Raw genomic sequence first — 14791 nt, forward strand, 5'->3', positions numbered from 1 at the left:
CCATACTAAAAAGCCTGCTTGTTGCACCCTATGGTAAAAGTATATATCAAACTTTTTTTTTTTTTTTTAATTTTTTATTATTTTTTAAGGTAGGGTCTCACTGTAGCTCAGGCTGACCTGGAATTCACTATGTAGTCTCAGGCTGGCCTGGAATTCACTATGTAGTCTCAGGCTGGCCTTGAACTCATGGTGGTCCTCCTACCTTTGCCTCCCAGGTACTGGGATTAAAGACACCACGCCCAGCTATACTAAGTTTTGGTAGAAAGAGTCAACTGTTTTCCAATGTGGTGCTACCCTTTTGTACCCATACCAGCACCACATGAGAGCTCCTGCTGCCCCTTACCTTTGCCAGTGCTTGGCATTGGCAGTGTTTTGGATTTGGCCATTATGTACTTAGTATGGAAATCTATCTCATTTTCCATTTTTGTGTTGATGACAAATAAGGTATCTTTTCATGTATGCTTATTTCTTTGGCCCATTTTGCGCTTCAGTTGTTGCTGGTGTCTTTCTTTGGACAATGTCTCACTATGTAGCCCAGCCTGGTCTTGAACTCATGATCGACCTGCTTCCATCTCTCCCAAGTGCTGGGATTATAGGTGTGCAATACCAGGCCTGGTTTACATCACTGGTGTTGTAATTGTGGAGTTCTCTGTCCTCTAAGAGTTCTTTATAGATCCTGAATAATGGACCTCTATTAGGCCCATGTTTACAGTTGTTTTCCCCAAGCTTTCATTCTTTTGACAACGCATTTCAAGGAGCAAAAGCGTTTTTTTTTTTTTTTTTGTTTTTATGAGGTAGGGTCTCACCTAGCCCAGGCTGACCTTGAATTCATCATGTAGTCTTAGCCTTGAATTCATGGCGATCGATTCTCCTATCTCTGCCTCCTGAGTGCTGGAATTAAAGGCATATGCCACCATGCCCGGCCTGAGCAGAAGGTTTTAATTATCATGAAGTTCAGATTGTCAGTTTTTCCTCCCGTGGAATGGGGCGGCCTTTGGCATTGGACCTAAAGAGTTATGAAGCTCAAGTCACCTCTGCTGTCTTCCATATTATCTTCTGGATGTTTTATAGTTTTGTGTTTGGCATTTGATTTGAGTTCAGTTTCGTGAATGGTGTTAAATAAGATCTGTCTAGATAACATTCTGCATGAGGTCTTTCATAAAAGGCCAAATTACTGGGGACATTTATTTTATTTTATTTATTTATTTGAGAGCGCCTGACAGAGAAAGAGAGAATGGGCTCACTAGGGTCTCCAGTCACTGCAAATGAACTCTAGATGTATGTGCCACCTGCATCTGGCTTATGTGGGCACTGGGGAATAGAGTCTCTAACCGAGGTCCTGAGGCTTCACAGGCAAGCACTTAACCACTAAGCCATCTCTCCAGCCCTGGACCCCCTGGTTTTAGACAGCTTCCAAACATGTGAACTAACTAAACCTTTTTCTTTATGAAGTTCCCAACCTTAGGTATTTCATTAAAGCAAGAGAAAATGGGCAAATATACCAATGCGTGTATAGTATGCCTTGAAGTCGGGTCATGCCTCTCCTCCAGCTTTGTTCTTTCCTTCTAGTATTTGCTCTTTCTCTGTGTCAGTGTTCCGCTGTATGGCTGTCTCAGCCTGTTTATACATTCTCCTTGTTATGTAAGCGCGAATAGCTGAGTTTTGATCCCTTGAGCCCACAGAAAGCCTGACTCTGTGGTCCTTGTGCTGTAATCCCAGCGCGCCCAGGGTAAGAAGGGAGCTGAAGACAGGAGACTCACCCCCAAGGTCACAAGCCGGCTAGCCTGGAGTTTCTAACAGTGACCCACAATGAAAGACCCTGCCTCAAAAAAAAAAAAAAAAAAAAGATTGTTAGGAATGCTCACATAAAATATTGGCATGGAGCTATGTAAAGTTTTTTAATATTTTTAAATTTTTTACTATTATTTTTTAGAGAGAGAGAGAGAGAATGGGTGGGCCAGGCCCTCTGCCCACTGCAGACAAACTCCATATGTATGCACCACCTTGTACATCTGGTTTGTGTGGGGCCTGGGGAATCAAACCTGGGTCCTTTGGCTTTGCAGGCAGTGCCTTAACTGTTAAGCCATCTCTCCAACACTGTTTTAAGTTCTTGTGGCTATACTATTATTCTACACGTTTTGCATGTGTGCGTCTGTGTGCATATTATATTCATGTGTGTGACTGCACAGTTGTGCTGGTGTGTGCGTACACATGTGTGTGCATGTGTGTGTTTAGGCCAGATTGACATCTGGTGTCTGTCTTCCTCAATTGCTCTCCACTTTATATTTTACTTTTATTTATTTATTTGAGAGAAAGAGAGAGAGAGAGAGAGAGGCAGAAAGAGAGAATGGGTGGGCCAGGGCCTCCAGCCACAGCAAACAAACTCCAGACACATGTACCACCTTGTATAGCTGGTTTTATGTGGGTTCTGGGGAATTGAACCTGGGTCCTTTGGCTTTGCAGGCAAGTGCCTTAACTGCTCAGCCATCTCTCCAGCCCTCTACTTTATTTTTTGAGACAAGGTCTCTCACCGAACCTGGAGCTGACCAATTTGACTAGATTAGTAGCCAGCCAGCTCCAGGGATTTTGTATGTCCACCTGCCCAGTGCTGGGCTTACAGGTATTGGCTGCCATACCAAGCTTTATGTGGATGCTGGAGATTGAACTCAGCTCCTCATGGCTCACTAGTGGCTTACTGGCTGAGCCATCGCTCCAGGCCCCATTTCAAATTCTATTTATTAGAAGCTGTGGTGGTTTGACTCAGGAACCCCCACCCCCCAATAAACTGAGGTGTTCAGAATGCCAAGTCCCCAGCTGATGACAATTTGGGAATTAATGTCTCCTGGAGGCAGTGTAGTGTTGGGGGCAGGCTTATGGGTATTATAACCAGCTTCCTTTTGCCAGTATTTGGCACACTCTCCTATTGCTGTTGTTGGCCAGGAGCTGATGTCTGCCCTCTGGGCTCATGGCATCATTTTCCCCTGTTATGGAGCTTCACCTTGAGTGTGTAAGCCTCTAAGCCTAAGCCTAAATGAACCTTTTTTTTTTTTTTTTTTTTTACCCCCACAAGATACTCTTGGTTGGGTGGTTTCTGCCAGCAATGCAAACTTATGGCATGGCGAGCCTCCTACCTCTGCCTCCCAAGTGCTGGGATTAAAGTCATGCACCACAGCGTCCAGCTTTGCCTGACTCTATATCCTCTTCAACACTTGATCTTGTCAAGTTTTATTTAGCCATTTTAGTACATATAAGGAGATATTTTAAGCTGGGCATGGTGGTGCATGCCTATAATCCAAGAACACAGGCAGCTGAGGCAGGAGTTCAAGGACAGTCTTGGCTACATAGTAGGACCCTGTCTCAAAAAAAAAAAAAAAAAAGATTTCATTTTGATTTTAGTTCATTTCTTTCCAATGAAAATGATTTTGACTATCTTCTCCTATACTTATTATTTACATACAGTTTTTAGTAAATTGTGCACTTAAACCTTTTTTTAAAAGAGCTGTGTTTGATTTCTCATTATTGTTTTATGATGGTTCTTTATTCCATATAAAAGTTCTTTGTCAGATATATGATTTAAAAGTATTTTCTTGTAGCCAGTAGTTTCACTTTTATTATCCTAACTATATTCTGAAGAGCAAATGTTTTGCCTTAATATAATTCAAGCTTTGTGACAGGATCTCATCATGTAGTCCATGCTGATCTTCAACTTGTGATCTTATTGCTTCAGCCTCTAGATTGCTGTGATTACAGGTGGGCACCACCATGCGCAGCATTGGCAAAATTCAATTTAACATTAACTTTTTGTGTGTGTGTGTGCACATGTGTGCACCCCATATGCATGTGTTCAGAGTCCAGAGGAAGATGTTAGGCGTCCTCTGTTGCTCTTCTGAGTCGTTTCCTTGAGATGGAGTCTCTTGTTGTGCCTGGAACACATTGTTTTTTTGTTTGTTTGGTTTTGGTCTGACTGGCTGGCCAGCAATTTCTTCTTCCAGAGTTTTTCTGTCTCTGACTCTTTAGCACTGGGGTTACAGACATGTGTGGTCATACCTAGCTTTTTTTTTAAGGCATACCCAACAGATTGGCCTTTTTTTTTTTAAAAATTTTTTATTTATTTATTTGAGAGCTACAGACACACAGAGAAAGAGGGGGAGAGAGAGAGAGAGAGAGATTGGGAGCGCCAGGGCCTCCAGCCACTGCAAACGAACTCCAGACGCATGCGCCCCTTGTGCATCTGGCACGTGGGTCCTGGGGAATCGAGCCTTGAACCGGGGTCCTTAGGCTTCACAGGCAAGCGCTTAACCACTAAGCCATCTCTCCAGCCCAGATTGGCCTTTTTTTTTTTTTTTAAAAAAAATGGGGGTGGTGGTGATGGAGAATTGGCATGCCAGGGCCTCCAGCCACTGTAGCTGAATTCCAGACTCATGTGCCACCTTGTGCGCATGTGACCTTGTGTATGCATCATCTTGTGTGTACGGCTTATGTAGGATCTGGGGAGTTGGACATGGGTCCTTAGGCTTCACAGACAAGTTCCTTAAACTGTTAAGCCGTCTCTCCAGCTCACGTGTGGCTTTTTATGAGGGTACTAGGCACTGAGCTCAGGTCCCAATGCTTGTGTTTGTGCTCTTACTTGCTGGACCATGTTCCCAGCCTCCAATTTATCATTTTAAAAAGTGCTTTGTACTTACCACATTGCGCTTAAAAAAGCTTTGCCTAACCTAAAGGGATGAGGCTTTTCTCCTATTTCTTTGTGTTGTACTTACCTTCTCATCGCTGCCAGAAAACACCCAACCAAGAGCAGCTTGTGGAAGGAAAGGGGTTATTTTGGCTTACGGTCTCGCAGGGAAGCTCCATGGTAGGTAGCAGGGGAAAGTGATAGCGCGAGCAGAGGCCACAGGGGCGGCAAACAGCCCGTGAGGGTGAGCCGCGCACTGGCAGCTGGCTATAATGAATGACACTCATAAGCCCGCCCCCAGCAACGTCCTCCTCCAGTAGGCTCCAATCCCAAATGGCCACAAGCTGGGAACCTAGCACTCAGAATACATGCATTTATGAGTGACACCTAACTCAAAGTACCACAGTTTTTCTTTTTTTTTTTTTTAATATCTATTTATTTATTTGAGAGCAACAGACACAGAGAGAAAGACAGATAGAGGGAGAGAGAGAGAATGGGCGCGCCAGGGCTTCCAGCCTCTGCAAACGAACTCCAGACGCGTGCGCCCCCTTGTGCATCTGGCTAACGTGGGACCTGGGGAACCGAGCCTCGAACCGGGGTCCTTAGGCTTCACAGGCAAGCGCTTAACCGCTACGTCATCTCTCCAGCCCCAGTTTTTCTTTATTCAAGGCAGGGTTGCAGTCTAGCCTAGATTGACCTAGAACTTACTCCGCAGCCCTATGCTAGCCTTGAACTCATAGTGATCTTCCTACTCAAAGGTGTGTACAACCACATCCCCAGTTTTTCTCCAATTTCTTTTCCTCCTCCTCTTTTTTTTTTTTTTTTTTTTTTGTTTCTTCAAGGTAGAGTCTTGCTCTAGCCCAGGTTGACCTGGAATTCAATATATATATATATATATATATATATATATATATATATATATATATATATATATATATATATATATATATATATACTGAATTTATTTTTTGAGATAGAATGGGTGTGCCAGGCCCTTCAGACACTGCAAATGAGCTCCAGATGTGTGCAGTCCCTTGTGGTACATGTGCGACACTGCATGCTTGCATCATTGTGCATCTGGATATGTGGAGATTTGAACATGAGTTCTTAGGCTTTGCAGGCAAGCACTTTAAGTGCTAAGCCATCTCTCCGACCAAGTTTAAATTTTTTTTTATTTATGCATTTGATAGAAAGAGGGAGACACACACACACACACACACACACATGCACACACACAGAGACAGACAGTGGGCACGCCAGGGCCTCCAGCTGCTGCAAACGAACTCCAGATGCATGTACAACCTTTTGCATCTGGCTTATGTGGGTCCTGAGGATTGCACCTGGGTTCTTTGGCTTTGCAAGCAAGCACCTTAACTGCTAAGCCATCCCTCCATTCCTGGCATCCAATTTCTTGATGGAAGTTTTATGGCTTTAGAATTTACATTTATGTCTCTGATGTCTTTATGTCTTTTTTTTTTTATTAAGAGTAAAGATTCTTTTTTCTTTCTCTCCTCTCCCTTTTTCTTCCTGCCTCCCCTCCCCCTGCCTTTTTTTTTTTTTTAATTTTGGTTTAATGAGATAGGGTTTCACTCTAATCCAGGCTGACCTGGAATTCACTATGTAGTCTCTTGGTGTTCTGGAACTCACAGTGATCCTCCTACCTCTGCCTCCGGAGTGCTGGGATTAAAGGCGTGTGCCTTTGATTCCTTCTTTTTGCATATGGACATCTGTTACTTGGTAAGAAAGAGTCTCCTTTCTGCACTGAGCTGCCCGGGCACTTTTGCTGGGTGTTGATTGAGCAGGCCTGTGTGGGATGAACTCACATCCTCTCTTCTGTTGCACTGATCTGCATGTCTGTCTGCATCTCAGTGCCACACTGCCTTGATTACTACAGGCTTGTATGTGCTGAGTGTTGACATCCGAGTGTTAGGTCATGCTTTTCCTTTCAGCTCTGTTTTGAGGAATCTAGAGTACTTTTCCATGTAAATTTTTGAACGGCCTCGTCAATTTCTATGAATCAATTTTCTTGCCGTATTGTACCGTGTGGCCTGGTGGATCATGAGGGGCATGTGCATTGGAAAGGCAGCCAGAGTCCCTCCGTACTCACCTTTGGGACGATCCAGTTACTCATGTGGCTTGTGAGGATTTTACTGGTTCATCTCCAGTGAGTTTCCCCTTAAAAAACACACATATATTTTTTAATTTTTAAAAATGTATTTATTTAATTCATTTATTTGCTAGAAAGAGGCTGAGAGAAAGAGAGAGAATGGGCACACCAGTGCCTCCAGCCACTGCAAAGGAACTCCAGGTGCTTGCGCCGCCTTGCGCATCTGGCTAACATGGGTCCTGGAGAATCGAACTGGGATCCTTTGGCTTTGGCAAGCAAACATCTTAACCACTAAGCCATCTCTCCAGCCCTATTTTTTAAAAAAGATTTTTTGTTTATTTGTTTTTATTTGAGAGATATATAGAGATAGATAGAGAGAGAGAGAAGGAGGGAGGGAGAATGGGCACACTAGAGCCTCCAGCCACCGTAAACGAACTCCTGACGCATGTGCCACCTTGTGTGTCTGGCTTACGTGGGTCCTGGGGGATTGAATCTCGAACTGGGGTCCTTAGGCTTCAAAGGCAAGTGCTTAACTGTTAAGCCATCTCTCCAGCTCCTACACACACATTTTGAATTGTGTATTGGAAGTTGCATAAAAGTCACCAGAACTAATAAGTTAAACAGTTTTGTAAGATGTGAAGCCAAATATACCTAGAAGTTGTTTTTATATGTGCTACCAGTTAGCTAAAGACACGACATTTTGTTTAAAGTTAAAATAGTATTTACACAGCATACAAACATGACATATTTACAGAATGACCACATGACTGTGTTGCTGAATAGGGTAGCTGGGCTCCAGATCTTAGAGGAGAGGTGTTTGGCTTGTTACCATTAAGTCTGAGTTTAAAAAGTGTTATTTATTTGTAAGCAGACAGGAAGAGGGAGAGATAGAAATAGATAGTGAGCTAGCATGTGCACGTGAGGGAGACAGACAGACAGACAGATAGAAATATATGAATGGGCATGGCAAGGCAACTTGTGGCTACAAATGAACTTCAGGTACATATGCCACTTTGTGTGTCTAGCTTTACATGAGTACTGGGGAATTGAACCTAGGACATCAGTCTTTGTGAGCAGGTGCCTTTAACTGCTGAGCCATCATCTCTCAGCCCAAGTCTGATGTTTGATTGATGGTCTTTATCAGGTTGAGGAAGTTTCCTTCTATGCTTAGTTGGCTGGAAGTTTTTAACAAGAATGGTGGTTAAATTTTGCCAAATGATTTTTCTGTCTATTGAGACATTCATATAATATTTCTTATTTTGTTTGTTAACATTTTGAATTATGAGGTTTAATTTTGAATGTAGGATCAGTGTTGCATTCCTGAAAGAAACCACATTTGGCCTTATGTTTTTTTTTTGGTTTTTTTTTTATTTATTTATTTATTTTTTTTTTTTTTGAGGTAGGGTCTCACTCTAGCCCAGGCTGACCTGTAATTCACTATGGAGTCTCAGGGTGGCCTCAAACTCACGGCAATCCTCCTACCTCTGCCTCCTGAGTGCTGGGATTAAAGGCGTGCGCCACCACACCTGGCTCCCTACTGTATTCTTATAAGAGATTTGATTTATTTATTATAAGAGACAGAGATAATGAAAATGGGCACACCAGAGCCTCTAGCCACTGCAAATGAGCTCCAGATGCATGTACCACTTTTGTGTATCTGGCCTTATGTGGGCACTGGGGAATCAAACCCTAGTCCATAGGCTTTGCAGGCAAGTGTCTTTGGTCCATTCTAATTAGTGATCTGGGAGCTTGCTGGCCCTCCTCACACACTTCCCCAAGCTCCAGTGATTCTGAGTCTCTGGTCCCAGTTATTAATGTGGGCCATGGGGATCAAACTCCAGTGATATCATAGGCCTCCTTAGACCCTCATGCTTGTATAGGAAATGCTCTTAACTACTGACCCATCTCTCCAGCTTTTTAGTATGTTGGATTTCCTTGGATAAACATTTAAGAATTTTTTATATGTTTTTGTTTGTGAAAAATATTAGTTTAAGGTTGTTTTTGTGTGTGTGTGTGGGGTGGGGGGTTGAGGTAGTGTTTCACTATAGCCCAGGCTGACTTGGAACATACTATGTAGTCTCAGGGTGGCCTTGAGCTCATGGAATCCTCCTACATTTGCCTGGATGTCTAAGTTTTTGTTAATATTTTTGCCTGGTTTTGATAAACAAGTGAATCTGCACTGAATGAGTTCCGAAATATTTCCTTCTCATCCATTATCTTGAAGTGCCTGCTTGAAATATTTGGTAGAATATCCCAATAAAGACATCTGGATTAAAAAAAAATATTTATTTTAAATTAAAAATTTTTTTTTTATTTGAGAGCAACAGACAGAGAAAGAGACAGATAGAGATAGAGAGAATGGGTGTGCCAGGGCCTCTACCCACTGTAAAGGAACTCCAGATGCATGTGCCCCCTTGTGCATCTGGCTTTTGTGGGTCCTGGGGAATTGAGCCTCCAACTGGGGTCCTTAGAATTAACAGGCAAGCACTTACCTGCCAAGCCATCTCTCTAGCCCTAATTTCTTTTTTATTGACAACTTCCATAATTGTAGACAATAACCCATGGTAATTCCCTCCCTCCCTCCTCTTTCCCCTTTGAAATTGCACTCTCCATCATATCCCCTCCCCCTTCCAATCAGTCTCTCTTTTATTTTGATGTCATGATCTTTTCCTCCTATTATGATGGTCTTGTGTAGGCAGTGTCAGGCATTGTGAGGTCATGGATATCCAGGGCATTTTGTGTCTGGAGGAGCACGTTGTAAGGAGTCCTACCCTTCCTTTGGCTCTTACATTCTTTCTGCCACCTCTTCTGCAATAGACCCTGAGCCCTGGAAGATGTGATAGAGATATTTCAGTGCTGAACACTCCTCTGTCACTTCTTCTCAGCACAATGGTGCCTTCTGAGTCATCCCAAGTGCCATCTGAAAAGAGAAGCTTCTCTAACCAAAAGTGAGAGTAGCATTAATATATGGGATGAATATTAAGAAAAGTGTTTACTGGGCAGTTTGGTGAGCATAGTACATACATTTAGCCAGACATCAGCAGACATTACACCCCTAGGGCTCGTGACTACCCCTAGTGGTTGGTTTCCCCCATAACAGACATGCCATTATTGCACCTGTTGGCTCATTTGGCCTGGCTGGCCAAATTTAAGGCTTGTGGTGTCCACTGTTGAGTATCTTCACTGGTGATCTCCCTCTCTCCCATTGAACTGCATGTAGCATAGCTTTGTCCAGCTTTCTGTCAGCTGGTTTAAATGGAGGAGGTTTTCAGCTCAGCTCCAACAGGATTTCTCAGTGGTCTTGTAGCCTAAGTATGTGGAGTCTTCAGCAGTTGGGTCTTAGCATCTATTCCTGGTGGGAAACCAAGAGCCTCAGCAATGGCCTGTGACATTTTGGGAGTATCAGTGACCTCCCTGGTCAACAGCTCACTGGAAGGCATCCCATCTTTGGCACTGAAAAATTTCTAGTAACAATCGATGGGTTCTGAGTGTTCCATTGTCCAAAAGAGTAGGTTTCCATATGACTTATTTATATCTTCTTAGATTTTGATTAGCCCTCCCTCCACTATTTTTTACTCAGTCTGTTCCCCTGACCTCACTTAGGCCTTTTCACCCCCAATAATCTGTTGAGTTTTTTTTTTAAGCTACACATTTAGTTTCTTTAATAGATATGAGGTTAATTGTGCTCTTTGTTACTCCTTGAGTGAACTTCGACAGAATATGCTATTTAAAGGATTTGTCTATTTCATTAAAGTTTTTGTAAGCTTATTAGCCTAATATAGTTCCAAATACTCCCACGACCCTTTCCATGTTTATGTGATTCCCAGACATGTTCCTTCCTTCACTATTTCTGAAAGTTATTGCCTTCTTGTCATCTTAATCATCATGGCTAAAGGCTCATTGATTTTATTATTTGTTCCAAAGAAGTAAATTCTGGTTTCATGACTTGTGCTTGTTTGTTTCTTTCTTTCACAGTGATAAAAAGAGAATGAGAGAGAGGGGAAGGGGGAGGGGAGGGGGGAGGAAGAGCAACAGGCACGGGGTGGGGAGAATGGGGCAGGGCCGCCTACCACTGCAAAGGAGCTCCAGACACATGTGCCACTCTGTGTACCTAGCTCTTACATGGGTGGCGGGGAACTGAATTGGGGCTGTCGGGCTTTGCAAGCAAGTGCCTTTAACTGCTGAGCCATATCCCTAGCCCTTCTCTATTCTTTTGTCTTTATAAAAATTTTTCATTGGTTTCTTTTTTTATCTTTATTTCTTTTCATTGCTTACTTTTGTTATTATATACTGCTCTTAATCATTTTATTAAGACGGGGATATTGATTTTAAGTTTTTCTATTCTTTTAAAAATTATTTTTTTTTTGAGAAAGAGAAATAAAATGGGTGTACTAGGTCCTTCAGCCTGCTGCAAACGAACTCCAGACACGTGCACCCCCTTGTATGCATGTGTGAAATTGTGCACTTGTGTCACTGTGTCTAGCTATGTGCAACCTGGAGATTTGAATATGAGTTCTTAGGCTTCATAGGCAAGCACCTTAACCTCTAAGCCATCTTTCCATCCCAAGTTTTTATATTCTTCTTCTTCTTCTTTTCTTTTTGAGTTGAGTAAAATCAGTTTTACTGTCCTGAATACAAAAACTGACACAAGCTAGCATCAGTAATACATGCTTTTAGGACATTTCATACAGGTTACAGGGAACTTTGCAAAGGTGTCAGGTTCTGTTTATGTCTTAGTGATCAGGCTATGTATCATTCAGAGTCAGACAACTAGAATCATAAGCCTCTTGACTTAATATGAAGTGTGCTATGCTACTGCCAAAAAATGGAATCAGAATCCTCTCTAGGTCTATAGGCTATAGAAAAACTGAATAAGCTGAACAAAAATGTCAACTTGGGACATTGTAGCAACTCACATGGCTGCTTCCTTAAGTGAAAATGTGTTGGAGGGCAGAGAGCAGAGAGAGAACAAGTTAGGAGCTTAAAACATGTAAAAGAGACAGATTAACAATATTGTACACACCTTATAAGTCATTTGAATAAACCAACAATAAAGATTTCATTTTAGAGTTAACTATGAAATTTTTAAATGAATCAGATAATTGAATTAGACACTAACAAGCTATTATTAACTCTGCTAAGTGGAATAATTAAACTGTGATTATATATGGAAATGTTCTTTTGTGATATGTCCAAGTATAGGGATTAAAATTATTCCACAATTGAGAAGCGCTTTAAATAAAAAAAGGAATCAATTGTGGCAAAGCATAATAGTAACTAAAGCTACATTGAAGATATATAAAAATTAATGACATTTTCTATTATGTCAATGAGCAACTAAAACCTTTAAAAATAAGTCAGCCTTCAAAACATGAATTTGATACATATAAAGTGACAAAGTTTATTATTAAGAACTTTTAGCAGTTTAAAAGAATGCTTGGGTTTTAGAATAATGAAAGGTGACAATCCATCGCAGGACATACAAAGATAATTAAGACTTATTAAATAGTATCTAAATTAAAAGGCCATAATTCAAATTACTAATTCAAAGTACTAATTGTAATCAGTGTGTGTGTTGGTAGTGGTAGCCTCCCTCCTTCATGAGTTCTCGAGACCACCTCGTCCTGCAGCCACTGAGGCACACGCACCCTCGATGATTGCATCCCCGCAGTCGGTACTGAGCACACAGTGCTAGGCACACACTGTCAGAGAGCATACAAGCTCTCTGGAGGAATCTTCAGTTTCTTCAAAGTGGATCTCAAGCTTCTTTTAAAGCGCAACCTACAAATAAGTTGTATCCTTACACAAAGGTGTCTCAAAGTATGTGCCTATCAACGCTACCAAGAATGGTTGTATAACTAACCGGAGCGACCTGGCAGGACGTGCTCACTCCCCGTCAGCGCAGGCGCTCCTCCTCGGTAGCAGAGTTCTTCACTTGTTACACTACCGGCCAAACTTGTACTCCATGGCTCTGGATACAAGGCTATCATCTTTCTTTGGGGTTTGTCTGTCAGAAATAACCTGATAGTCACTGGTGGAAGCTTTGTATGCTGTAGCAAGAGGCCTCATGGTAGAAATCCTAGGCATACTTCCAAGTGGTGTTGGTGTACCTAAGGTTTTGATTGGTGGCGTAAAGGCTAGAGATGGAGATGGCAAAGCACATCTATCACCATTGTCCGTGACACTTTTATCTATACATGGCTTCACACCAATCATGATAGATTCTCCAAATATTCTCCCATCTTTGCTTAAGGCTTTCCGAGCTTGCAGTTTAGATTGATAACGAATATGCATGCATCCAATTTCCTGTATTAGACATCACATGCTTTAAGATATTTACATATTGTGCAAATTGCAACAATATATAAGAAGCAGATGCTTGTGGAAACCCAAACACAGTCACCCAGGTGTCATCAAGGTGGTCTTCTGAAGTCAGAGAATTGCCCTGAGTATAAAAAGGATCCAACTGGGCGGGAGATAGCGTTGTCTTTTGTGGTTGACCAATGTTTGCTGGACTAAACATACTTTGCCCTGTTACAGTTGTTGCTACTCCAACAAGAGGACTCTGCATTACTGAGACGTTTGTCTGTCTTCTTGAAGTTAAAGGTGTTGAGCCAAGACCTGGGCTGGAAATGTCATCATATATACTTCTAACAGGTGGAGCTCCACTTTTATCTTTATGAGCAGGTACAACTGGTTGTGGTGGTGACCCCCCTGCAAGTAAAGGTGACCTCATTTCCATTACTCCTACTGAAGGACCACTAAGTGATCGAGGCTGTGGAGTCACTGGAGCCGGGCATATCCCCCATTAAAAATCCAGGCAAGAACTGGGCATTAACTTCTGGCTTTGGAGACGTAGGTGAACCCAGCATCATTGGTTCAGATCCCAGTGTAGGCGCCTGGGGCTCCACGGCAAAAAAATCTCTATTCTTATAAGATATAATGGCTATATCTATGTTTCACAAATTTTAATCTTTTTTCTTCTTACTGAATTAAAATATTCTTTTTTGTTTTGTTTGGTTTTTCATTGTAGGCTCTTGCTGTAGCCTAGGCTGACTTCAAATTCACTATGTAGTCTCAGGGTGGCCTCGACCTCATGGTGATCCCCCTACCTCCGGTTCTTGAGTGCTGGGATTAAAGATGTGTGCCACCAAGCCTGGCAAAATATTCTAATTCTTTTTATAACTTCTTTCACTTAGGAATATTCAGCATAGATGTGTTTTAGTTTCCATTTTTTTTTTCTTTTTGGTTTTCTGAGGTAGGGTCTAACTCAGGCTGACCTGGAATTTACTTGTAGTAGTCTCCAGCTGGCCTTAAACCTACAGCAATTGTCCTCTGTCAACCTCCCAAGTGCTGGGATTAAAGGCCTGTGACACCATGTCTGGCTGTTTCCAAAAGTTTTATTGTATAAAGTCTCAGCATATAGCTCAGGTTGGCCTCAACCTATCAATTCCCCTGCCTCACCTCCTGGGTGCTGAGATTCTGGGTGTGTTGCCAACATGTCTGGCTGGGAAGCTTTTTGATATTGATTTCTTATTTCACTCTGGTTATATAAAAAACACTTTGTATGAGGCAAATTCTTATAAATTTATTGGGACTTGTTTTAATGCTAAATGTTTAATGTTCCATGTGAACTTGATAGTCCCATGTGTACTTGATAAAAGTGGGTATTTGTTTTTGTTGGGTAGAGTGTTCTATAAATGCCAATTTGATTAATTTCATTGGTAGTATTTTCTAGTGTTTTGTTTCCTAATTGAGTTTCTGCCCACTTTTCTCTACCAATTTTATATAAATGGAGTAATGAAATATTCAACTATAGTTATAAATTTGGTTATCCTTTTAGTTTTTATGAGTTTTTGCTTCTTCACTTGAAAGCTTTTTAGTATCTGACCAAACATTCAGGATTGCTATATGCTTTTGACAAATTGATCCCTTTATCATTACAAAATAATAGGTTTTTCTTAGTAATATTCCTTGTTTTGAAATTCAATTTGATTTTAGCATAGCCACTG

The 14791-nt window shown here is 41.7% G+C and overlaps 1 protein-coding gene and 1 pseudogene across 1 annotated transcript in view; one reads left to right on the forward strand and one right to left on the reverse strand.

Moving 5' to 3' along the window:
* Syt16 (synaptotagmin 16) overlaps positions 1–14791 on the forward strand; it is a 327748-nt gene that overhangs the window by 44915 nt on the left and 268042 nt on the right. The gene's annotated exons all lie outside the window — the stretch shown is intronic.
* LOC101614144 lies at positions 12723–13690 on the reverse strand (annotated as a pseudogene).

The sequence above is a fragment of the Jaculus jaculus genome, chromosome 7 (genome assembly GCF_020740685.1).
Source record: "Jaculus jaculus isolate mJacJac1 chromosome 7, mJacJac1.mat.Y.cur, whole genome shotgun sequence".
In the NCBI taxonomy this organism is placed as follows: domain Eukaryota; kingdom Metazoa; phylum Chordata; class Mammalia; order Rodentia; family Dipodidae; genus Jaculus; species Jaculus jaculus.